We start from the raw sequence: 24,848 nt of genomic DNA, 5'->3' as shown, positions 1-24,848 counted from the left end.
CCCGAGGCAGGATTCGAGCCTGCGACCGGAGCAGTCGCGCGGTTCCAGACTGTAGCGCCTAGAACCGCTCGGCCACCTCGGCCGGCTTAGAGTCTCACAAGATTGTGATAATAGTAATGATCTTTCGAAAATAATCTATTTTCGTGACAAACGAAATCGAACAGTTTAGTTTTAACCCTCACGGAATAACTACCCTCAGCTTGGGAACCACTGTACTAGAAAGAGAAGCAAACGATAAAATCTGTACGGGAATTCAGACGTTGTAATGCATTCGACAGATAAATGAGGACGTAAGCTGCAAGCACTACTCTGACACGAGGGAGTTGGCACAACAGAGGAATTCATACCGGCTAACGGCGAACCAGTGAGAAGACTGACAGCTTAAAAAAAAAAGGAAAGAAAAAAGAAAAAAGTGTTATGCAGTGAACACATGATGTGTCGTGGGGCGATCACTCTGTTTTTAAAATAATTGAAAAGCCACGATCGCTTCAATATCGTTTACTAGATGACCGGTTTCAGTACTCTGAATGTGCAATCATCGGATCTGAAACGTGGATTAACATTTATAAAACCATATGGACATCGTGGCACATGAGGCAGACCATCTGATAAACATCATTGTCACAACCAATGAAAAATAATAAAAAACTGCTCTCATGCTCGTTCTTTACATAAAATATAAAACTGAAGTCGCCAGATGAAATTACCACCGCTCGTCTAACACCGGTGTTCTATATTTTATGGAAAGAACGACCATGAGAGCAGTTTTTAAATTATTTTTTTATTGGTTGTGACAATGATGTTTGTCAGATGGTCTGCCTCATGTGCCGTGATGTCCATATGGTTTTATAAATGTTAATCCACGTTTCAGATCCGATGATTGCACATTCAGAGTGCTGAAACCGGTCATCTAGTAAACGATACTGAAGCGATCGTGGCTTTTCAATTATTTTAAAAAGGTGTTAATTAATGTGAAAATCGCACCGCTAGTCTAGTTTAAACTGTAGCCTGTCTTTCAACTGGCTGGCGATGTTAGTTGAAAAGTCCGAGAAAAGCAAGGGCGTACGTCATCCAGTAGGACCTGCGTCCAAGCCGAACGAAGAAGTGTGACGTTCAAACCAGCCTTAGGATTGATAACAGTTTTACATTTTAATAAAGTAGTACGTGTGCTGAAGACCCCGCCGCGAAACCCACTTCACCTGCTCACTGTCATCGTTACCACTGCAGCGACTCGTTTCCAGCCTTCCGAGTCTCCGACGCCGTGTTGCACGCCTCGACGTCAGCGCGCGCAGTTCGCAGCGGCTCCGCGGAAGTGGATGGCCGCAGCCGCCGTCGCCGACGGTGACGCTGGGAGGAGCTAAGAGCGCAGGCATCCGCGTGACCATTGTTGTCGCCATTGTCAGCGGCGGCCGGCCGTAATGCCTGTGAAATTGCTGCTCACTGCAGGGGCCACGCCTGCTGAATGCGGCTGCGGGCACTGACTCCGCCATCGGGTGCCAGTGAACGCTCCGTCACGGACCCGGAGCGGTTGATTGATATCGCAAAGCGGTCCCGAAACGACATCGTGTATGCGGTAACTGTCTCATCTCGTCTGAGTCTCGTCATAACCTTCTCCGTATCCGTTATACAACAGTTTGGGCTGCTGTTCAACTGTCTGGAATAATTTCTTTAAATTGCTGCCTCCGGACATTATCCACTGAGTCAGCTTCTGGCTCGACAGGTTCTACAAATTATATGGGCTGACTTCCCTTAGTAATGTTTCTTGTTAATGGGCTCTGAAAAGAACAGTTTCTGCTATTTAGTTGATGTGTCATTGCCAAGAGATCCTATGGATAGGCTGGCTGCCTGTAATCACTGTTGCTCAATGAGCACCACCACGTGTAGGGTGCCTGATCTACCTGACACTTCGTCCAGAAAATACTGCTATGCCGATGACCTGGTTCTAGCCGTACATCTACATCTACATTTACACTCCGCAAGCTACCCAACGGTGAGTGGCGAGGGGCGCTTTACGTGCCACTGTCATTACCTCCAGTTCCTGTTCCAGTCGCGTATGGTTTGCGGGAAGAACGACTGCCGGAAGCCTCCGTGCGCGCCCGAATCCCTCTAATATTACATTCGTGATCTCCTCGGGAGGTATAAGTAGGAGGAAGAAATATATTCGATATCTCATCCAGAAACGCACCCTCTCGAAACCTGGAAAGCAAGCTACACCGTGATGCAGAGCGCCTCTCTTGCAGAGTCTGCCACTTGAGTTTGCTAAACATCTCCGTAACGCTATCACGCCTACCAAATAACCCTCTGACAAAACGCGCCGCTCTTCTTTGGATTTTCTCTATATCCTCCGTCAACCCGGCCTGGTACGGATCCCACACTGATGAGCAATACTCAAGTATAGGCCGAACGAGCGTTTTGTAAGCCACCTCCTTTGTTGATGGACTACATTTTCTAAGGACTCTCCCAATGAATCTCAACCTGGCACCCACCTTACCAACAATTAATTTTATATGATCATTCCACTTCAAATCGTTCCGTACGCATACTCCCAGATATTTTACAGAAGTAACTGCTACCAGTGTTTGTACCGCTATCATATAATCATACAATAAAGGATCCTTCTTTCTATGTAATCGCAATACATTACATACGTCTATGTTAAGGGTCATTTGCCACTCCCTGCACCAAGTGCCTATCCGCTACAGATCTTCCTGCATTTCGCTGCAATTTTCTAATGCTGCAACTTCTCTGCATACTACAGCATCATCCGTGAAAAGCCGCATGGAACTTCAGACACCACGAAATGAAGAAAACAGAAGAGATTCTATACAATGGCCTATCTACACTAGATAATTACTTCAAAATTTGGAGACTCCAACCCAGTGTAGGTAAAACAGAAGTGTGTTGCTTCCATTTAAATAATCGGTTGGCGAAAGTAAAACTGGAAGTAAGTTTCAGAGGCAGAATTCTTCGTCATAGTTGGAACCCAAAATATCTTGGTGTCATCCTGGGCCGTACACTATGCTTCAAACAACACCTTCTTAACTTCGCTCAAAAGTTGAGGACTCGAAACAACATCCTCCATAAGCTATGCGGAACTACCTGGGGATCCTCAGCAACCACCCTGCGGTCTTCAGCTCTGGGCTTGGTGTACTCAAGTGCTGAGTATTGTGCACCTGTTTGGCTGAACAGTCATCATACAAGGCTTGTTGATACCCAGCTGAATATCACAATGCACTTAATATCTGGCGCAATCAGATCTACTACAGTTTATTGGCTTCCACTGTTAACCGGGATGCCTCCTGATCTACGCAGATGTACTACCCTTATGAGAGAATTCCACAAGATCTACAGGAATTCTAACTTACACGCGCATAGCGACCTGCCACTTTTAAATCGTAAGAGACTGAATTCACGTCATCCAACTCTGTGCGATGCTGCTGACATAGTTGCAAAGGATTTCAAACCTCTCGAAGAATAGAAAGGTCAGTGGGAAGCAGTGACAGATGCTCACCTGCATAACATCTTCTCAGGTGCTAAACTTCCAAGTGGATTCGACCTACCACGCAAGACCTGGACTACTCGCAACAGAATCCGTACCGGCCATGGCCGATGCAGGGATGCTCTCTTTAAGTGGAAGAAGCTGCCTAATACAGCCTGTGACTGCGGGGTTCCATACCAGACTGTTCACCACATTGTCAGTGAATGCAGGATTAGAGCCTATCACGGTGCTGAAGAGGACTTCCTGCCAGCAGCTCCACATAAAGTGCGCTGGATTGAAGGACTGGATATTCAATTGTAAAGACAAACTTAAGTTTGTTGCGTTAATATGTACATTTGTATATGTAATTTAATTTTATGATATTCCTGTATTAGCGATACGCTAAATAATCCCTTAGTAAATAAGAGACATCTATCTTGACCACACAGAAAATGATTTAGAAAACACGGCAGCTCTATTTGATGGCACAGGGAAATATTACTCTGTAAAGAATTTCACTGCCCTGTTGAGACAGTAGAGTAAGGGTTGAAGCCAAATAATAGGAAGACAGATAAATGTTTTTTGCATGACAATGCGACAGGTAACAGGTCTACAGTTGTTAGAGATTGGTCTGAAAAACATTCTGGACAATTCGAGTGAAAGATTCGGCAATCCAGATCGCGACGTGAATACCATGGAACGTTTATGGGACATAATCGAGAGGCCAATTAGTTCACAAAATCCTTCGCAAGTGTGGAAGCCTGTAGAGGCAGCATGCTCAACACTTCTGCAGGGGACTTCCAAGGATCTGTGAAGTCCATGGACACGCCGAGGCGCTGCACCAAGCCGGGAAAAAGGAGGTCCGACACGATATCAGGAAGCAACTCACGACTTTTGTCACCTCAGTGTGTTTCCTTTCGAGAGGTAAGAATGAAAAACCTAGATGACAGATGTTTCATTTTTTTGTCTTTCAAAGTCTGCACGAATAGTACAGGTTTCAGAAAGTTGTTTGATACATTATTTGAGGGTTTTGTTTATTCCTTGGGTTCCCCATTTCCTGCTTTTCAGTAAAAACTAGGGCTTATCTCCTAAGTTATCGTCACTTAAAAGAAAACTGCTACCTTCATTCATAGTACCGCCTCTTGAAGATTAATTTCTTGCCGCAATTCTAGTTCTTTCCGATTTCTTCTTCATTTGGCCCTAGTGGTTCTACAATGTCTTGTTCGTTCCCTGCTGTTCTTGCATTTAAGTAGCAGATGCAGCTCACCTAACTCTTTTTAGATATATTTTAGAAATGTAAATATCTTGGTGTCGTGTTTTCTTCGCCTGATTCAGAGCGTCATCCGGAGCTCCACATAGACTTGTTTGAACTAAGCCCCTCACAGTCTTCTATGAGGACATTGTTCGACAATACGGCGATATTTGTTTTGAACACCGGCAAATCTCAGTCCCGTCTAGTTTGGTTCTCTATATCGGACACGGGCAACTGCCTTGCCGCAGTGGATACACCGGTTCCCGTGAGATCACCGAAGTTAAGCGCTGTCGGGCGTGGTCGGCACTTGAATGGGTGACCATCCAGGCCGCCATGCGCTGTTGCCATTTTCCGGGGTGCACTCAGCCACGTGATGCCAATTGAGGAGCTACTCGACCGAATAGTAGCGGCTTCGGTCAAGAATACCATCATAACGACCAGGAGAGCGGTGTGCTGACACCACGCCCCTCCTATCCGCTTCCTCCTCTAAGGATAACACGGCGGTCGGATGGTCCCGGTAGGCCACTCGTGGCCTGAAGACGGAGTGCTTTATATGGGATACGAGTAAGGTTCGTAGTGGCGACATGACTTACCGTGGATGGAAGCTGACATTTCCATACTAAACCCGTAAGCACAATCACACAAGGCATACGAACTGAGCACAACGAAAGTTAAAAATCATGATAAAGGTGACTGATCACACGGACGTCCTTTGGGGTAGACAAGTTCTTTCGGAAAGCAAGTCGGCTGTGACTTTGTGAGCAGATAGCTTCCAGGAGGATTGGGCATATCTCAAAATACGAAATCTAAAAAATTGGTTCAAATGGCTCTAAACACTCTGGGACTTAACATCCGAGGTCATCAGTCCCCTAGACTTAGAACTACTTAAACCTAACTAAGCTAAGGACATCACACACATCCATGCCCGGGGCAGGATTCGAACCTGCGACCGTAGCGGTCGGGCGGTTCCGGACTGAAGTGCCTAGAACCGTTCTGCCACAACGTCCGGCATACGAAATCTAACGCAGTTAATGAAGACTGGGGAATAAAGTCCAGTCGACGAAGACGTTATCGGGGTGGAAATACAACCTCGCACATGTCCGCCGCCACGTAATATGCCCTTAAATGTTGTGTGTGTAGATAAGCTGGCAGGACCTGCTAGGACAGCTAGCAGTTTACGCAGCTACGATTAGACTGCCCCGTCTATTTCGGCAGCTGTCTGCTGACGCAGTGGATACGTGTGACGCTGCACGCCGGCTGCGGACGGCGCCGACCGTCGGGGCAGAGCCGGCGCCATCCAGTAACGGGAAGTGGCGGTGTCTATCTCCGGCTGTCTGCCGGCCGCCAAAGATGGTCAACCAACGCGGACAGAGCATGCGTGCGCGGCAGAAATGCGCCACAGGCAAAACTCCGGGTCAGAGTTCAACGTGTCGGCTCCGCTGGCGATTAGAAAAAGCTAGTTCAGTGGGGCAGGCAAGGGCTAACGTCACAGCCGCAGATTTACCGTACGAACGATGCAGGTGACAGCCAGAATTTATTTACGAAAACCATCCTCGTGAAATTAGGCAAGAGCTTGAGCTGCGCTCCTCACTTCGAAAAAAATCTACACAACTGTATTTGTTATGGTACTGCAGTCCCACTGATTTTTTTAAAAAAATGACAAGTGTCCGCCAACGATTGCACTATTGATTATAATTTACACAACTACATTTCAACATTAAATCAGTTTCAGGTAGTTCATTATGAAACGGCTAAAACCGGCATTTAATTCTCGCTGCCGATTGCCTATGCAACTGCTTCCAGGGGCAATAAATATTTGATTTTCTATGCTTCATAATTATTAGCACAATTTAAAAATTTAATACAATACTGGCCATTAAAATTACTACACCACGAAGATGACGTGCTACAGACGCGAAATTTAACCGACAGGAAGAAGATGCTGTGATATGCAAATCATTAGCTTTTCAGGGCATTCACACAAAGTTGGCGCCGGTGGCGACACCTACAATGTGCTGACACTAGGAAAGTTCCCAACCGATTTCTCATGCACAAACAGCAGTTGACCGGCGTTGCCTGGTGAAATGTTGTTGTGATGCCTCATGTAAGGAGGAGAAATGTGTACCATCACGTTTCCGACTTCGATAAAGGTCGGATTGTAGACTATCGCGATTGCGGTTTAACGTATCGCGACATTGCTGCTCGCGTTGGTCGAGATCCAATGACTGTTAGCAGAATATGGAATCGGTGGGTTCAGGAGGGTAATACGGAACGCCGTGCTGGATCCCAACGGCCTCGTATCACTAGCAGTCGAGATGACAGGCATCTTATCCGCACGGCTGTAACGGATCGTGCAGCCACGTCTCGATCCCTGAGTCAACAGATGGGGACGTTTGCAAGACAACAATCATTTGCTCGAACAGTTCGACGACATTTGCACAGCATGGACTATCAGCTCTGAGACCGTGGCTGCGGTTACCCTTGACGCTGCATCACAGACAGGAGCGCCTGCGATGGTGTACTCAACCACGAACCTGGGTGCACGAATAGCGAAACGTCATTTTTTCGGATGAATCCAGGTTCTGTTTACAGCATCCGTGTTTGGCGATATCGCGGTGAACGCACATTGGAAGCGTGTATTCGTCATCGCCATACTGGCGTATCACCCGGCGTGATGGTATGGCGTGCCATTGGTTACACGTCTTCGTCACCGCTTGTTCGCATTGACGACAGTGGACGTTACATTTCAGATGTGTTACGACCCGTGGCTCTACCCTTCATTCGATCCCTGCGAAACCCTACATTTCAGCACGATAATGCACGACCGCATGTTGCAGGTCCTGTACGGTCCTTTCTGGATACAGAAAATGTTCGACTGCTGCCCTGGCTAGCAGATTCTCCAGATGTCTCACCAATTGAAAACGTCTGGTCAATGGTGGCCGAGCAACTGGCTCGTCACAATACGCCAGTCACTACTCTTGATGAACTGTGGTATCGTGCTGAAGCTGCATGGGCAACTGTGCTTGTACACGCCATCCATGCTCTGTTTGACTCAATGTCCAGGCGTATGAAGGCCGTTATTACGGTCAGGGGTGGTTGTTCTGGGTACTTATTTCTCAGGATCTTTGTACCCAAATTGCGTGAAAATGTAATCACATGTCAGTTCTGATATAATATATTTGTCCAATGAATACCCGTTTATCATCTGCATTTCTTCTTGGTGTAGCAATTTTAATGGCCAGTAGTGTATGATATAATTCACTCATTAAGAGTTACAACATTATGTTAAAGATTTTAAAAACAAATCAACTATTAAAGTTAGAAAGTGTGTGTATGTCTTGAGGCCGTTACACTGGCGACTGCCTGGTACTATTATAAAATTTTGACCATCACGAGAGTAGTCAAGACCATGCTTTGTTTCGGAGTGCCACTATTAAACGCAACATTGCCCGTCTTGTGTGGTGACAAATGGCTTAGAAAAGATTCTAGTCACTGTAGGCTTTCATTTGAATTATCTGAATGTTCATGTTCGACACGTATTGTATTCATCGATCAGCAAAATAAAGACTAGTCTTAATAACGAGTACGAATTCTAGGCTTCCAGATAAAAAATCAGGAAACTTGTTCACTTATTTTCAACTAACCGCGGTTGAATTGCTATTGTTGTTGTTGTTGTTGTGATCTTCAGTGCTGAAATTGGTTTCATGCAGCTCTCCATGCTACTCTATCCTGTGCAAGCGTCTCCATCTTCCAGTACTTACTGCAGCCTACATCCTTTCGAATCTGCTTAGTGTATTCATCTCTTGGTCTCCCTCTACGATTTTTACCCTCCGCGCTGCACTCCAATACTAAATTGGTGATTCCTTGATGCCTCAAAATATGTCCTACCAACCGATCCCTCCTTCTCTTCTCCCCAATTCTATTCAGTACCTCCTCATTAGTTACGTGATCTACCCATCTAATCATCAGCATTGTTCTGTAGCACCACATTTCAAAAACTTCTATTGTCTTCTTGTCCTAACTATTTATCGTCCACGTTTCACTTCCTTATATGGCTACACTCCATACAAATACTTTCAGAAACGACTTCCTGACACTTAAATCTATACTCGATGTTAACAAATTTCTCTTCTTCAGAAACGCTTTCCTTGCCATTGCCAGTCTACATTTTATATCCTCTCTACTTTGACCATCACTAGTTATTTTACTCCCCAAACAGCAAAACTCCTTTACTACTTTAAGCGTCTCATTTCCTAATCTACTACCCTCAGCATCACCCGATTTAATTCGACTACGAATTGCTATTAATATGTCGCAAATACTTCATTGAAAAGGTTCGGTAAATAATTCACAGTTATAAGTAAATTCACACTAAAGGTTCTTTTATTAATTCACAATTAAATCACCATAGAACGCCTTTCGCGTATCTACACAACTAATAAGAGTGTGAAACTTTATCATAAAATAAATCTCAATATTTGGGCCTATTATAATTAATCAACTCAATCACGCTAATGCCGTAATGAAGCCTAAGTATTTCTACCAGAAGCTAGCTATCGCAGAAGTTATCTTAGAAGTGAGTCTGTCGAAAAAGTAGGCTTCACAAAATGTCGTTTATGCCTATTATACTTTTAATTAGGGAGGAGAACGAAAATGACTACGGCTTAGGTCTTAGGTTTGAACTTTGCGGGCAATTGTCTCTGAATCTAAACCGACTACGAAGGAACTGCGTAAAAATGACCCTAAATAAAATCAGATGTTATACAGTGTAAATCATGACGCGTAAATTACTCAGACTACATTCACCGATTATTTGAGAATGAGAGCACTTTGCGACTTCCTACAATCTATACACACAATTTCAAACCTTTCGAAACTTTTCCTCGCGAACATTCCACACAAAATATAAAAGAAAAAAGTTTATCAAGGCATTTTTGATCTTCATGCAGTAAAACTTCAGCACTGATTGAATGTACTTACAAAATTATATCATTCGCAAGGTTAAAATAAGCCGCAATCTGCACAATTCAAATGAACGAACAAATCAGAGTATAGAGAGCGAAACAGGTGAAACTAAGAAATACAGCTAGGAAAACTATTTTGGGGAAGTTTTGCATAAGTGACGGGAAGTGCAGAAAAAGCAGATGCAGCGAAACAAAATGTGGGTTTCTAAAAAGCCAAAAAACTGCGAAGGGTAAACTGCAAACAAGTTTCTTCGAAACTTCTATGGTGCATGGAAACTGTGCTCCGGAGCGGTACTCAAACGTGGAACGTTTGCCTTCTGCGGACAAGTGCTCTACTGACTGAGGTACCCAAGAATCAGTCTCGCCCCGTCCTCACAGCTTTACTTCCGCCTGTTCCTCATCTCCTACCTTTGAAATTCACAGAAGTTTCCGTGCGGAACTTACGGGACTAGCACTCGCGGAAGAAAGGACATTGCGCAGACGTGACTTATCCACAGCCTGAGCGTCTCTTTCCAGAAGGAATTTTTCACTCTGCAGCGGAGTGTGCGCTGATATGAGACTTCATGGCACATTCATTCTGGTTCTCGTTTCCGAACGTAGCCTCGCTAACAACTGTGTGAAAAAACTGTTGAGTTCGAAACATGAAGAAAGAGGAATAAAATCTGTAAGTGTACTTCGCGTTCAATTTAAAAAAAATAGTAAAACGTAGAAACCTAATATGTGTACTATGTTTAAGGAAAGACCTGTAGATACGACTTGTAAACAAATTCGATATGCGTTTGAGGAAAAAACCACTTAAAATGCTGTAAGTTTAAGACGGAAAAAGAAAATAATAATTGATTAATAAATGGAGAGTTGTGAGTACGGGATGGGTGATGGGGTGAAGTTAGTCCCGGACGGCGATTACCCTATTACGCCACTGGGTGGCAAACGTCAGTGATGCTTGACGTACTCAGTGTGTGAAGTGGCACGTGCAGAGCGCCTGTGCGCCAGCAACCCGCCGGACACCAGTGCGGCCTGACCTTGGCAGGAGTTCGCCTCCACGTTCGCCTGGCCCGGCTACACGCTCCAGCGGACAGGACTCGTGTTCTGTCACTCTACCACGACCGGCATGCGTCTGCCACGGGCTTAGCAGCCGGCCGGCACTGATTAGTGGCGTAAAAGGCCGCTCCCACCGATCGATCCTACAAGGCGCTAACGCTATGCACGACGGGAACATCGAAGAGTGGCGCCATCTGTCTTCCTTCCGACGTTCTGTCGAAATTGCTACGCATTTTATCACTGTAAGATCGATTGCGACCTCTCGACCCGCAGCTAATCGATTGCTTCAGATGAAAATTATTTTGAAAATAATAATCTAAAATTTAACTATTTCACGTCTGAATTTTTTCTAGAGAAAATCTTTGTTTATGTGGTAATGATCTTAGATGATTTTTAATGATTTTAGTTGCAAGATTTATACAAAAAATGTACCCGTTTTCAGAAAATACTTCGTACACTTGGCTTCATTTTATCGATTAAAATGATCATTCAATAATTACCACGCAAAATAACAGTAACAGTATTAAATATAGCGAACTAACGACATCCGTGTATTCTGGTGATCAGGAGCAGCTACCCACAGTCACGACCTGCTGCGCACTGCTACAGTGACTTGCTGATATTTTTACAGTGATGCCCAACAGTGGGCAGCACTTGCACATGAAAAGACCATTCATTCACAAACTTGTACCTCAGGTTTCCACTGGGAAAAAATACTACTGTTGCAGCTAAGACACAGTAAAACTTACTGTGTACGATTTTAGTCATAGGGTCTGAAAGAGTTAAAGTAACAAAAATTGGTTCTGGCGAAACGTAAGAGACATTTGGCCACTAGATCAAACTGCCTGAAATTATCCGTTCCTCCTCATATCGATCGTTTTACTTGTGTCTATCAGCTTCCTTCATGTGGTTGAAGTCTTCGCATTTGGTGTCTGTGTTAAAAATTATGCCGATCTTCACTAATACACTGAACAGCCAAATAAACTGGCACACCTGGCTAATATCGTGTAGGGCCCCCGCTCGCAGGCAGAAATGCCGCAACACAATGTGGCACGGACTCGACTAATGTCTGAAGTAGTGCTGGAAGAAACTGACACCATGAATCCTGCAGGGCTGTCCGTAAGAGTACGATGGTGTGGAGATCTCTTCTGAACAGCACGTTGCAGCACGCCCCAGATATGCTCAGTGATATTCGTGTCTGGGGAGATTGGTGGCCAGCGGAAGTTTTTAAACTCAGAAGAGTGTTCCTGGAGCCATTGTATAGCAATTCTGGGCGTGTGGGGTGTCACATTGTCCTGCTGGAATTCACCAAGTCCGTCGGAATGTACAATGGACATACATGGATCAAGGTGATCAGACAGGATACTTACGTACGTGTCACCTATCAGAGTCGTATCTAGACGTATCAGGGGTCCCATATCACTCCAACTGCACACCCTCCACACCATTACAGAGCCTACACCAGCTTGAAAAGTCCCCTGGTGACATGCAGGGTCCATGTATTCATGACGTTGTATCCATACCCGAACATTTCCATCCGCTCGATATAATATGAAACGAGACTCGTCCGACCAGGCAACATGTTTCCAGTCATCAACGGTCCAATGTCGGTGACGAAGGGCGCAGGCGAGGCGTAAAGATTTGTGTCGTGCAGTCATCAACAGTACACAAGTCGGTGTTCGGCTCCGAAAGCCCATATCGACGACGTTTCGTTGAATGATTCGCACGCTGACACTTGTTGATAGCCCTGCATTGAAATCTGCAGCAATTTGCTGCCACACTGAACGATTCTCTTCAGTCGTCGTTGGTCCCGTTCTTGCAGAATCTTTTTCCGGCCGCAGCGATGTCGGAGATTGATGTTTTACCGGATTTCTGATATTCATGGTACTCTCGTGAAATGGTAGTACGGGAAACTACCCACTTCATCGCTAACTCGGATACGCTGTACCCCATCGCTTGTGCGGCGACTAAAACACCACGTTCACACCCACTTAAATCTTGATAACCTGCCACTGTAGCAGCAGTAACCGATCTAAAAACTGCGCCAGACACTTGTTGTCTTATATAGACGTTGCCGACCGCAGGGCCGTGTTCTGTCTGTTTACATGTATCTGTATTTGAAGAAGCATGCCTATACCATTTCCTTTGGCGCTTTTTTGGATCGCTTCTGCGGAGATCCACTCTCTTGGGCTATATTTAAGCTACCGACAAGTCAGCATCTTCATTGCCAATGTCCTTGCAATTAATGAAGCTCTTCAACAGGCGGCATCCCAGTTCAACGACGTTCTTACTGCTATGGATTCGTGGAGTACATTGGAAAATCTGGAAAAGTGGATAACAGGGCTCCAACACTAACCGCCATGTTCTCTATGTAAATGAGTTACTCTATCTGTGTGAAACTCAAAATAAACGTGTCCAGTTCTTATGGATCAAGGGACACACTGGTATCTCATGTAACGAAATGGCAGACCACCTGACAAAACAAAGCGTGACTGGTGGCCGACCTTACTGTATCTGCCTTCCACATACAGATCTGTAGTTCGCGTGAAGAAAAAGGTTGATCAAGAATTGTCACGTACGTGGGATATCTGACAACAGCTCAAAAGAAGAAATCATCTCGCAATACTGCCGAATTTTCCTCGAAAATATTCCGGAACACAGAAAAAGTTTGCCGGCCGCGGTGGTCTAGCGGTTCTAGGCGCTCAGTCCGGAACCGCGCGACTGCTACGGTCGCAGGTTCGAATCCTGCTTCGGGCATGGATGTATGTGATGTCCTTAGGTTAGTTAGGTTTACGTAGTTCTAAGTTCTAGGGGACTGATGACCTCAGAAGTTAAGTCCCATAGTGCTCAGAGCCATTTGAACCATTTGAACAGAAAAAGTTTTTTTAGTGCACTGCATCTTAATTTTAAGTAGTTTTTAATTTTTATTTTCAGAAGAGCCTTTTGAGACAATTCAGATATTTCAGTAATCGAAGCACGAGGAAAAAAAAAAAAAAAAAAAAAAAAAAAAAAAAAAAAAAAAAAACACCCCATCACCACACTAGAGGGAGCCGTAGGGAGTAAAATTTTCAGGGAGGAAGAAAGATTAAAATACATTCAGGAAATAATTCAGGATGCTGGGTGTACATGCTACCCTGACGACGAAGAGACTTAAAAAGGAGAAGAAACTGTTGCTGTCCGCCCTTTGTCACGACAAAAAGGTTGTCAGAATGTTTGATATTTTCAGTGGTTACTTTTTTTTACTTTAGCAGACGTTTCCACTTCTGAGCAGTTGCCTGTTCTCTGGTGCCAGTCTTCTTCAGACACATCCCTCCTTTCCGTGGCTTTGGCTATAGTTGCATTCAGTATTCCTCGGCTCCTCTCCATGGCGGGAACCCCACGTCTTTTTGGACAGCCTCAATTTTTCCCCCTTTGTCTTTCGTCCACTGTCCAACATTGTAAGCCGTATGAAACTTCCTGGCAGATTAAAAGGTCCCGAGTTCGAGTCTCGGTCCGGCACACAGTTTTAATCTGCCAGGAAGATTCATATCAGCGCACACTCCGCTGCAGAGTGGAAATCTCATTCTGTAAGCCGTATGTCAGAATACTTTCAACCACGGCACGTAGCAGTAGTTCATTTGTCCGTCTGGATATGTGCCGACTTCAAAAGACGCTTTTTAATGGTACAGTGGCTGTGGGAAGGTGACAGTCTTACCAGATGGGGGAGCCGCAACGTGCAGAACGTTAATTAGGCTCGAGCGGTGCGCTGGTAATATGTGACTGCCGCACAGAGCAGTAATGGGCCAGGTGCAGAGGCTGCCGGGGAGACGAGCGCGCCATCAGTAAGGCAGGCGCGGTGTGGCGCGGATAGGCGGAGCGCCGGCCTCCATACAGATGGGACCGGCATCGGGTTGGGTTGGGATGGGACGCCACGGGACGGGGTAGGCGTGCATCACGCCGCAGGAATGTCGAGGACGCCGCCTCTGGCGTCCACCGCTCAGCCGCGCAAACACACGGCCCCAATACTATACTTCGTCACCACTGGACTGGCAGTGCCTCCTAACACTTATGTCCTCAAGTTGCTGTTCACTTTTCATAGAAAGACCACACGAGCAGTACACAGGGAAGACGGCCCAAAATAATTTAATGGGACAACATTCATCTTCATCTCGGTTTTCGTGGTAAAACTATTTAACAGTTTTACAGGACTATTTCCATACATTTTTCCAACTGTCGGGTCTAAGGGAGCGGGGACCGAGAGAATATTTTACTACTTCCCCATCTAACATTCGGATAGCTCTCCAAAGCGGCGAGCAATTCTGGAAAACTGCAGTCTACACCTTCAACAGCGCTCCAAAGTTATTAGTGTACTTCTTCAATGGGGCTCACTAATATTTTACATGGTGAGCTTTTCATTTGTGATATATACAGGGTGGTCCGAGGATCGTGACCGGGCCAAATATCTCACGAAATAAGCGTCAAACGAAAGAACTACAAAGAATGAAACTTGTGTAGCTTGAAGGGGGAAACCAGATGGCGCTATGGTTGGCCCGCTAGATGGCGCTGCCAGGGGTCAAACGGATATCAACTGCGTTTTTTTAAATAGGAACCCCAACTTTTTATTACATATTCTTGTAGTACGTAAAGAAATATGAATGTTTTAGTTGGACCACATTCTTCGCCCTGTGATAGATGGCGCTGTAATAGTCACAAACATGTGGCTCACAGTTTTAAACGAACAGTTGGTAACAGGTAGGTCCTTCAAATTAAAATACAGGACCTAGCTACGTTTGAACATTTTATTTTGGTTGTTCCAAAGTGATACATGTACCTTTGTGAATTTATCATTTCTGAAAACACATGCTGTTACAGCGTGACTACCTGTAAATACCACATTAATGCAATGAATGCTCAATATGATGTCCGTCAAACTCAATGCATTTGGCAATACGTGTAACGACATTCCACTCAACATCGAGTAGTTCGCTTTCCGTAATATTCGCAGCATTGACAATGCGCTGACGCATGTTGTCAGTGGACCACGATAGCAAATATCCTTCAACATTCCCCACAGAAAGAAATCCAGGGAAGTCAGATCCGGTGAACGTGCGGGTCATGAAATATGCTATTCAATACGCTTCAACCGCACGCGAGCTATGTGCCGGACATCCATCATGTTGGACATACACCACCATTCTGTCATGCAGTGAAACATCTTGTAGTAACATAGGCAGAACATTACGTAGGAAATCAGCATACATTGCACCATTTAGATTACCATCGATAAAACGGGGGCCAATTATCCTACCTCCCATAATGCCGCACCATACATTAACCCGCGAAGGTCGCTGATTTTCCTCTTGTCGCAACCATCGTCGATTTTCCGTTGCCCAATAGTGCATATTATGCCGGTTTACGTTACCGCTGTTGGTGAATGAGGCTTCGTCGCTAAATAGAACACGTGCAAAAAATCTGTCATCGTCCCGTAATATCTCTTGTGCCCAGTGGCAGAACTGTACACGACGTTCAAAGTCGTCGCCATGCAATTCCTGGTGCATACAAATATGGTACGTGTGCAATCGATGTCGATGTAGCATTCTCAACACCGACGTTTTTGAGATTCCCGATTCTCGCGCAATTTGTCTGCTACTGATGTGCGGATTAGCCGCGACAGCAGCTACAACACCTTGCAGGTCGTGGTTGACGTTTCACATGTGGGTGAACACTTCCTGTTTCCTTAAATAACGTAACTATCCGGCGAACTGTCCGGACACTTGGATGATGTCTTCCAGCACACGCCCGTTGGTCATTTTGATCACAATAGCCATACATCAACACGATATCGACCTTTTCCGCAATTGGTAAACGGTCCATTTTAACACGGGTAAAGTATCACGAAGCAAATACCGTCCGCACTGGCGGAATGTTACGTGATACCACGTACTTATACGTTTATTACAGCGCCATCTATCACAGAGCGAAGAAAGTGGTCCAACTAAAACATTCATATTTCTTTACGTACTACACGAATATGTAATAAAAAATGGGGGTTGCTATTAAAAAAACGCAGTTGATATCCGTTTGACTTACGGCAGCGCCATCTAGCGGTCCAACCATAGCGCCATCTGGTTTCCCCCTTCAAACTAGACGAGTTTCGTTCTTTGTAGCTTTTTCGTTTGATGCTTATTTCGTGACATATTTGGCCCGGTCACTATCAATGGACCACCCTGTATACAGGCATTGAACGAAAACGGGAAAATACCGCGAGAAATGAAGATGCTAACCAAGCCTGCAGCTTGCGTTGCAGTACTTGCCCACGAATGGCACCAGTGCAATGTCCTCAACACGTTGCAAGCGTAAGTCGTGATGACAACAATGTTCTGTGTAGTGAGTGCATTCATCTGAGCTAAGAGAATTCGACCGTTGGCAAACGGTTGCGCTCTAAGGGCGGGTGCTTCCGTAACCAAGGAATGCGAAGTGTTTTGTGATTCGAGCGAATCCGTATCGAAGGTTTGTACATCATACAGGAAACGCGAAAAAACATCACCCCGCTAAATCAAAAAGTCACAATGAAGACGGAAGTGTGTGTTGAGTGATCGTGAAGAACGGTCATTGAAGAGGATTGTGATAAAAAATAGGACAACACCAAACCTAACACGAAGGAAGCTCCAGAGTCTGGGTATTCCACAGTGAGCTGGAATTCCAGAAACAGACATCAATTATGCAAGTACACGTCACAGAGAAACTTGACGCCGTAGCCATAAAACCTCCGCCACACACCGTTGGGTGGCTTGCGGAGTATAAATGTAGAATGTAGAATGACTATGGAGCCATGAAAGAAAGTCGTTTGGTGGTATGTGTCTTGTTTCACACTGTTTCGCAGCGTGGTCTAGGGCGCTTTGTCACGGTTCGCGCGGCTCCCCCCGCCTGAGGTTTGAGTCCTCCCTCGGGCACATGTGTGCGAGTTGTCCTTAGCGTAAGTTTGTTTAAGCTAGATTACGTAGTGTGTAAGACTAGGAACCGATGACCTCAGCACTTTGGTCTCATGGGACCTTACCACATATTTTCAACTTTTTCACATTGTTTCCAACTTCTGGCCGAGCTTATGTGCCAACAGTGGAACTTGGCAGGGGTTCGGTGATGATTTTGGCAGCCACATCATGATGTTCCATGGGCCTCCATGGTTACTCTACAAAATCGAATACGGAAATTCCCGCGGAAGACTAATGTTCCTGATGGAAGAGATACTTCCACCTGGTGCAATGATTCAGTGAGAGTCCGATGTGGACACAAAAATGATCTCTTAAAGAGAAAAGTGCAAGGATCAAAACTATATAATCAGATTTAGCATTACTTCTCAATTTACTGGAAAAATCATGAAAATCACAAATTTTTCATGGGATCTAAGAGGGGCTACCCCATTAAACGACCGGCAGGCCGGAGTGGCCAAGCGGTTCTAGGCGCTACAGTCTGGAACCGCGGGACTGCTACGGTCGCAGGTTCGAATCCTGCCTCGGGCATGGATGTATGTGATGTCCTTAGGTTAGTTGGGTTTAAGTAGTTCTAAGTTCTAGGGGTCTGATGACCGCAACAGTTAAGTCCCATAGTTCTCAGAGCAATTTGAACCATTAAACGACCATTGCGGAGAAAGGTGAGACAGCCATTCATACAATGTACCCTCCAACACACACCTTAAGGAGATTCGTGGAGTATGGAGGTACATATAGAAAAGCATTGATTGCAATAAGGCAATAGGAGAAATATCACGTCCAACACTAGTCTGTTACAACAATTCTTGTTTCTCTTTCTGCATTTTGTTACATTTATTCGTAATCAAATGGTTCAAATGGCTCTGAGCACTATGGGACTTGACATCTGAGGTCATCAGTCCACTAGAAATTAGAACTACTTAAACCTAACTAACCTAAGGACATCACATACATCCATGCCCGAGGCAGGATTCGAACCTGCGACCGTAGCGGTCGCGCGGTTCCAGACTGAAGCGCCTATAACCACTCGGCCACTGCGGCCGGCTATTCGTAATCTCTGTTGTTTCATTACAAGATGATAAATCCGACCTCTACGGATTCGACTGTCGCTGACTCCTAACACTGCTAACCTGGAATTTAATTCGCAAAGCAAACCTCACCTACCTTTAGACTCCACGTCTCGAACGAACGCACATGTTACTAAAAAAACTGGAAAAATTGGAAATGTGCTCAAAGTGTTATGTGGATGTAAGGACTATTACCCTTTTAGTCCTAAATGAGGACATTGTATTCTGTTTGAAACATGTTAAAAGTAAATTGTTACGGGAGCGCCTTTCCTAATTAATTAGCGTCTCTCGTAGCGTGCTGATGTCATGATAATGTGGTGAACACAAACAAGCCTCTCTGGTTTGGCATGTGTGTCATGGCGTGCGCCGAGACGCATTCGTATTGTCTGCTCGGAGGAGACTGTTGCGCAGGACATCCGTCCGCGCGCGTCAAGGCCAGTAATCTGAATTCCGATGGCAGAGTGCAAATAAGGACGTGCGGCTGCTTCACTACGCAGCACTGTCAATCGTGTCCTGTGTGAGCAATCCTCAAGTCTGCAGCCACTCGAGAGTTGGAGAGGGAGGTTCTCTACCTCACTCTGCACTCCAACAGAGAACTTGTTACTCTACTGACGAGGGGTAGGATAATCGTGTGAATACAATATCCGTAGCATACTGTGCCAATCAGTATAATAACATTTTTACTGAAAACTTACGAGATGCAACATATGCCTACGCTACGCTTGTCCCTCCTTTTCTGGAGTACTGCTGCGCAGTAAGAAGTACTTAAAAAAGAGGACTCTCCTTTTTTGTGTTATCGCTAAATAGGAAAGAGGTTTCCATGGGTATGATAACCGATTTCGGGTGTCATTCATTAAAATAAAAACTTTTTTGCGGTGAGACCTTTTTACGAAATTTCAATCAGCAGCGTTCTCCTTCGAACTGCTAAATATCACTATGGACTTCCACCTTCGTAAGGGAAAATGGCCATTGTGATAGAATAAAAGAATCTATAGCTCACACAGAAAGCTTCGGCTGCTCATTTTTTCCAAGCGCTGTTCGAGAATGGAACGGTAGAGAAATAGTCTGAAAGTGTTTCTATCAACGCTCTAACAGGTACTTAAACGCAGAGTAATAATGTTAATGTAGAAAATTTTTGTGTTTAGAAGCTCATTCCTTATCAGTCCACGTAATTTTCAACTTCCTTCCGAAGCACCGCATATCCAACGTTTCAGTTCCATTCCCATCCGGTTTTCCCAAAGTCCATGATTCTCCAACAAACAATGCTATGCTCCAGAAGTACCTTCTTAGAAATTTCTTCCAGATTAAGGCCAATGTTTGATACAAGCAGACCTCTTTTGGCCACAACCGTTCTCTTTCTCTGCAGTAGTCTGCTTTTCTATGCCCTTCTTGCTTCGTCCGTCATGTGTTACTTTGCTTCCAATCCAGCTGTACTCCTTCGCTCAATCTATTTTGTGGTCACCAAGTTTGATGTTTATCACTAATCGGATTTCTGCAACCATTACTCTAGTGTTTCTTCAGTTGATCCTCTACCCAAATTCTGCATTCATTTAGACTAATTTCATTCAACAGGCCGTGTAATAATTCATAACTTTCAGTGAGGATAGAAATTTCATCAGCTGATCTGATCAGTGATATCATTCCACCTTGGATTTTAATCCCACTCTTGAACCTTTCTTTTATTTCCGTCGTTGCTTCTTGTATGTATAGACTGAGCAGAAGGAGCGAAAGACTGCATTCCGAGCACTTCGTTCTTGGTCTTCATCTTATTGGTCCATCTTTGTTCTTGCGCGTATTGCATAATACGCGTATTTTACTACAGCTTAAACCCATTTTTATCTGGGAATTTTGTACATCTTGCACCATTTTTCATTGTCGAATACTGTTTCTAGATCGATAAGATATACGAACGCATCTTGATTTTTCTTAGCTTTTCCTTTCATTATATACAACTCCAGAACTGCCTGTTTGGTGCCTTTACTTTTCCGAAGTCAAACTGATCGTCATGAAACGGATCCTTACGAAAGTATAAACTTATCGTTTGGCGCAATTGTCAAGGTGCTACAGGAGCTGTGTTAAAATACCCGACCAGCTACAATTATTTAAATGGTCCACAGTTCACCTCCATCACGTTAGCCGAATGCCAGGATTGTTCCTCGAACAAATTCTAACGCTTTCAAATTCAGTCATAACCGGTGATGGCCGAGTTGTTACATGATGCTGCGCTAATTGCGCTAAGAGAAAATTGTCATGGATTGTTCAGATGTCAAGTGATAAAGGAATTTTTCTAGTTAAAGGGAGATCAATAGATTTGGTTTTCAAGCTAACACACGGAGTAAATTCTACGGCTTCGTTTAGCGGTAGAGTAGCCACCGCCTGCGCGGCCGACCCGATACTACACCGCAACACATCAACAGACGCCAACAACAAGACGCAATAGACAACGAAGCTCCGTATACCCAACGCTAATTCCCGCGGAGAAAGCAAAATTCAGAACTTCAACAATAAAACACAGTTAAACAATAGACATGAATTTTAGAAGAATGGGAGTTTCTCTCTGCAGTGGAGTGTGAGCTGATATGGAACTTCCTGGCAGATTAAAACTGTGTGCCTGACCGAGACTCGGGACCTTTGCCTTTCGCGGGCAAGTGCTTGCTCTACCACGGCAAGTGGTAGAGCACTTGCCCGCGAAAGGCAAAGGTCCCGAGTTAGAGTCTCGGTCCGGCACACAGTTTTAATCTGCCAGGAAGTTTTAGACATGAATTTTCCCTACGTTTGAGAAAACAACAATCAATCACTACTGAATACCAAAACTTCACCGTGTTGTGAAACCGTTTTCATGGAGCTTCAAATGGTTCAAATGGCACTAAGCACTATGGGATTTAACATCTGAGGTGATCAGTCCCACAGACTACTTAAACCTAACTAACCCAAGGACATCACACACATCCATGCTCAAGGCAGGATTCGAACCTGCGACTGTAGCAGCAGCGCGGTTCTGGACTGAAGCGCCCATAACCGCTCGGCCACAGCGGCCGGCTTTTCATGGAGCTTCTGAAATTTAATCCATGGCGCACAGAGGAGAGAGAATATACTTCCGACGAATTTCCAGAAACTCAATTGACCTCTGTCATCTTGGAATCCTGACGGACAATACACTTATAACTAGTCAGACGCTACAGTCTGGAACCGCGCTACCGCTAGGGTCGCAGGTTCGAATCCTGCCTCGGGCATGGATGTGTGTGATGTCCTTTGGTTAGTTAGGTTTAAGTAGTTCCAAGTTCTAGGGGACTGATGACCTAAGAAGTTAAGTCCCATAGTGCTCAGAGCCATTTAACTAGTCAGAACATACTTGCCTGCCGAGAGGAAAGACGAACTCTATGGCTGTTATTTTTCGTGCGAATAGCACGTACTCATTTACTTCACAATTTAAGAGTTTTTCTTTCCATTATAGGGCCACCTTTTCAGTTATTAAATTGAAAAAGTCAGGTGACGGACCATTTCTTGTCTAGTACGTGTTCATACCTCGAAAGCTCCACATATCTCTCCTAAAAATTAACTTTAGATTTTTGTGGCTCGGTGAACTTTACCGGCGTAGTATTTGATGATATTCATATCGGATCTCAAGCCTTGTGCAACACGTGAGATGTGACTGCACTGCAGGTCGCGCGGTGACGGCTGCGGTGGCACTGCCCTTTGCCATCGGGACTCAACAGATGGCGGCGGCACTTTTCCGACATTCCGGCTTCCCTCATCATCCCATTCCAGCGTCCGGTAAGTGATGGAGACAGGGTAATTACTGGCAGCACGCGGAACGCGGAAAGTGGGCAGTTCTCGGCCTGGCGTCGCCTGGAAAAACATTAGGCGCCTCTTCCTGGAACACCAAACTGCTGGAAAACTGTCAGCTCAAAGCGCCGTTTCTCGAGCCTGGAGACAAGTGCCACGCTCCAGCTGCAAGACAGCAATGATGTAGAATGAAGTGACTATTTTAATTCGTAGCTCAGTAACTGGCAAATTTAGCTACGGTAGTATATGCTTAGCTCATTTCAGACGAATGACCCCTGCCATCGCTGGAATATCACTTAGTTGATGTAAGAAAATAATGGATAAATTACGTGATGTGTAGCTGACTACAATAGTTATAGGGGTCCAGATACGACGCATTTCTCTTCTTCCAGAAGCCTTTCCATACATTTCCACACTTTCGCATAGTGTATAACCTACGAGTTTACGGAATATCTGACTGTCCTACGTCATTCACGCGATCGGAAGACAAGTCCCTAAGAGTTATGATACCGTTTGCAACATCCTGGTTATGTGACGTAAATTTTGCAGTACTGGCAATCATCAACACGAAATATATATCGGGAATGAATGTGGAGAAAGAGATGTGGGTCGCAGTTTTCAGTCTTGTGTCGAGATTCGGAGAACTGATGATCAAGTAACAAGCTCGTTCTTCCTACTAATTTTGTTGCAAGACTAAGATATAATATCGTTAAAAGTTGCTTAAAATATGTTGTGTCAAAAATTAATAAAGATAAGTTTCCTTTAATTTACGTCTATGGTCACAAACTTTCTGTTAACAGATTACCGGTTTCGGTCTTTAATGACCATCATCATATCTGTTTCATAAAAACAAAGTCCTAATGTACTGCAGCCATAGTGGCATCGGCTGCAGTACATTAGGACTTTGTTTTTATAAAACAGATCTGATGATGGTCATTAAAGACCGAAACCGGTAATCTGTTAACAGAACGTTTGTGACCATAGACGTAAATTAAAGGAAACTTATTACATATGCGGGTCACTGTTTTTTTCCGACGATGTTGCAGCTAGTGAAATTAACAAAGAAATCACTACTTATTTTCTTGTTTTCTCTTTTTTTAACTTCAGTTTATTTACCCCATTTTTAGAGTCGGATGTCATATGCGAAAGGAGCCGGGATCGTTTATATTCAGGCAAAGGCAGTTGTTGACCCAAAAAGTTTGATAACTACTGTCTATACAACAAAAGGTGGTGCCCGGAGGAACTGCTATTAGGTTGGGTTTAAAATTTTCTTTGCTTTCTGTCAGACAATTTAGGTTATTGGCAAAACGATCAAAAAATGTTAATGATGCATATTGAACTCCTTTTTGAGCCACTGAGAGCTATAATAAAGGACATTAAAAGTCATTTTTCCTCTTAGTATTGCAGGTATGCACATAGCTATTCTTCTCAAATTCTTGAATATTGGTGTACTCTTTCCTCCCGAATTCAGTGTTTAATAATCGTATCCCTGTTCTTTGGAAAAAGTTAAATGCGCTAAACATTTCACTTAATTACTCAAATCTAGGTTCCTCCCATTGTTATCACTGTGGTAACGCTTTCCTTTCTTGTTGACTTGTATTCCCAAGATAAGCTATGATAAACCGATGTTAAAATTGACTACATGAGTGACAGCCACAAGCAGGATCGAGTCACGTGCTTCCGAAGCCAAACGGTGTGGCGTCACCTCCTTTGGTTTCCATTTGTTAGAGGAAGTGGTGAAGAAGCGAGATGTATCACCACAAACGCTCCCATAAATACCGTCCACCATGTACCGTAAGGTAATTTTCAGGGTATGAACGAACAGAAACACTGCAGAAATAAAAGTCTCGAAGCGGAGTTGGAGACTGGGGTTTCTAAAGAAATCCACTTGAAGATGAAGCGAAAAATGCTGGCAGCGCTCGCTCGATTAAACCACCTGGACGCCGTCTATATACACTACTGGCCATTAAAATTGCTACACCACGAAGATGACGTGCTACAGACGCGAAATTTAACCGAAAGTAAGCAGATGCTGTGATATGCAAATGATTAGCTTTTCAGAGCATTCACACAAGGTTGGCGCCGGTGGCGACACCTACAACGTGCTGACATGAGGAAACTTTCCAACCGATTTCTCATACACAAACAGCAGTTGACCGGCGTTGCCTGGTGAAACGTTGTTGTGATGCCTCGTGTAAGGAGGAGAAATGCGTACCATCACGTTTCCGACTTTGATAAAGGTCGGATTGTAGCCTATCGCGACTGCGGTTTATCGTATCGCGACATTGCTGC

The 24,848-nt window shown here is 44.6% G+C and overlaps 1 protein-coding gene and 1 pseudogene across 1 annotated transcript in view; one reads left to right on the top strand and one right to left on the bottom strand.

Moving 5' to 3' along the window:
• LOC124590462 overlaps window positions 1-24,848 on the bottom strand; it is a 625,141-nt gene that overhangs the window by 530,150 nt on the left and 70,143 nt on the right. The window lies entirely within an intron of this gene.
• Window positions 4,960-5,077, top strand: LOC124596922 (annotated as a pseudogene).

Source organism: Schistocerca americana, chromosome 2 (genome assembly GCF_021461395.2).
Source record: "Schistocerca americana isolate TAMUIC-IGC-003095 chromosome 2, iqSchAmer2.1, whole genome shotgun sequence".
Taxonomy (NCBI): Eukaryota; Metazoa; Arthropoda; class Insecta; order Orthoptera; family Acrididae; genus Schistocerca; species Schistocerca americana.
Note: the sequence above shows the minus strand (reverse complement) of the source record. Positions and strands in the feature narration are given on the sequence as shown.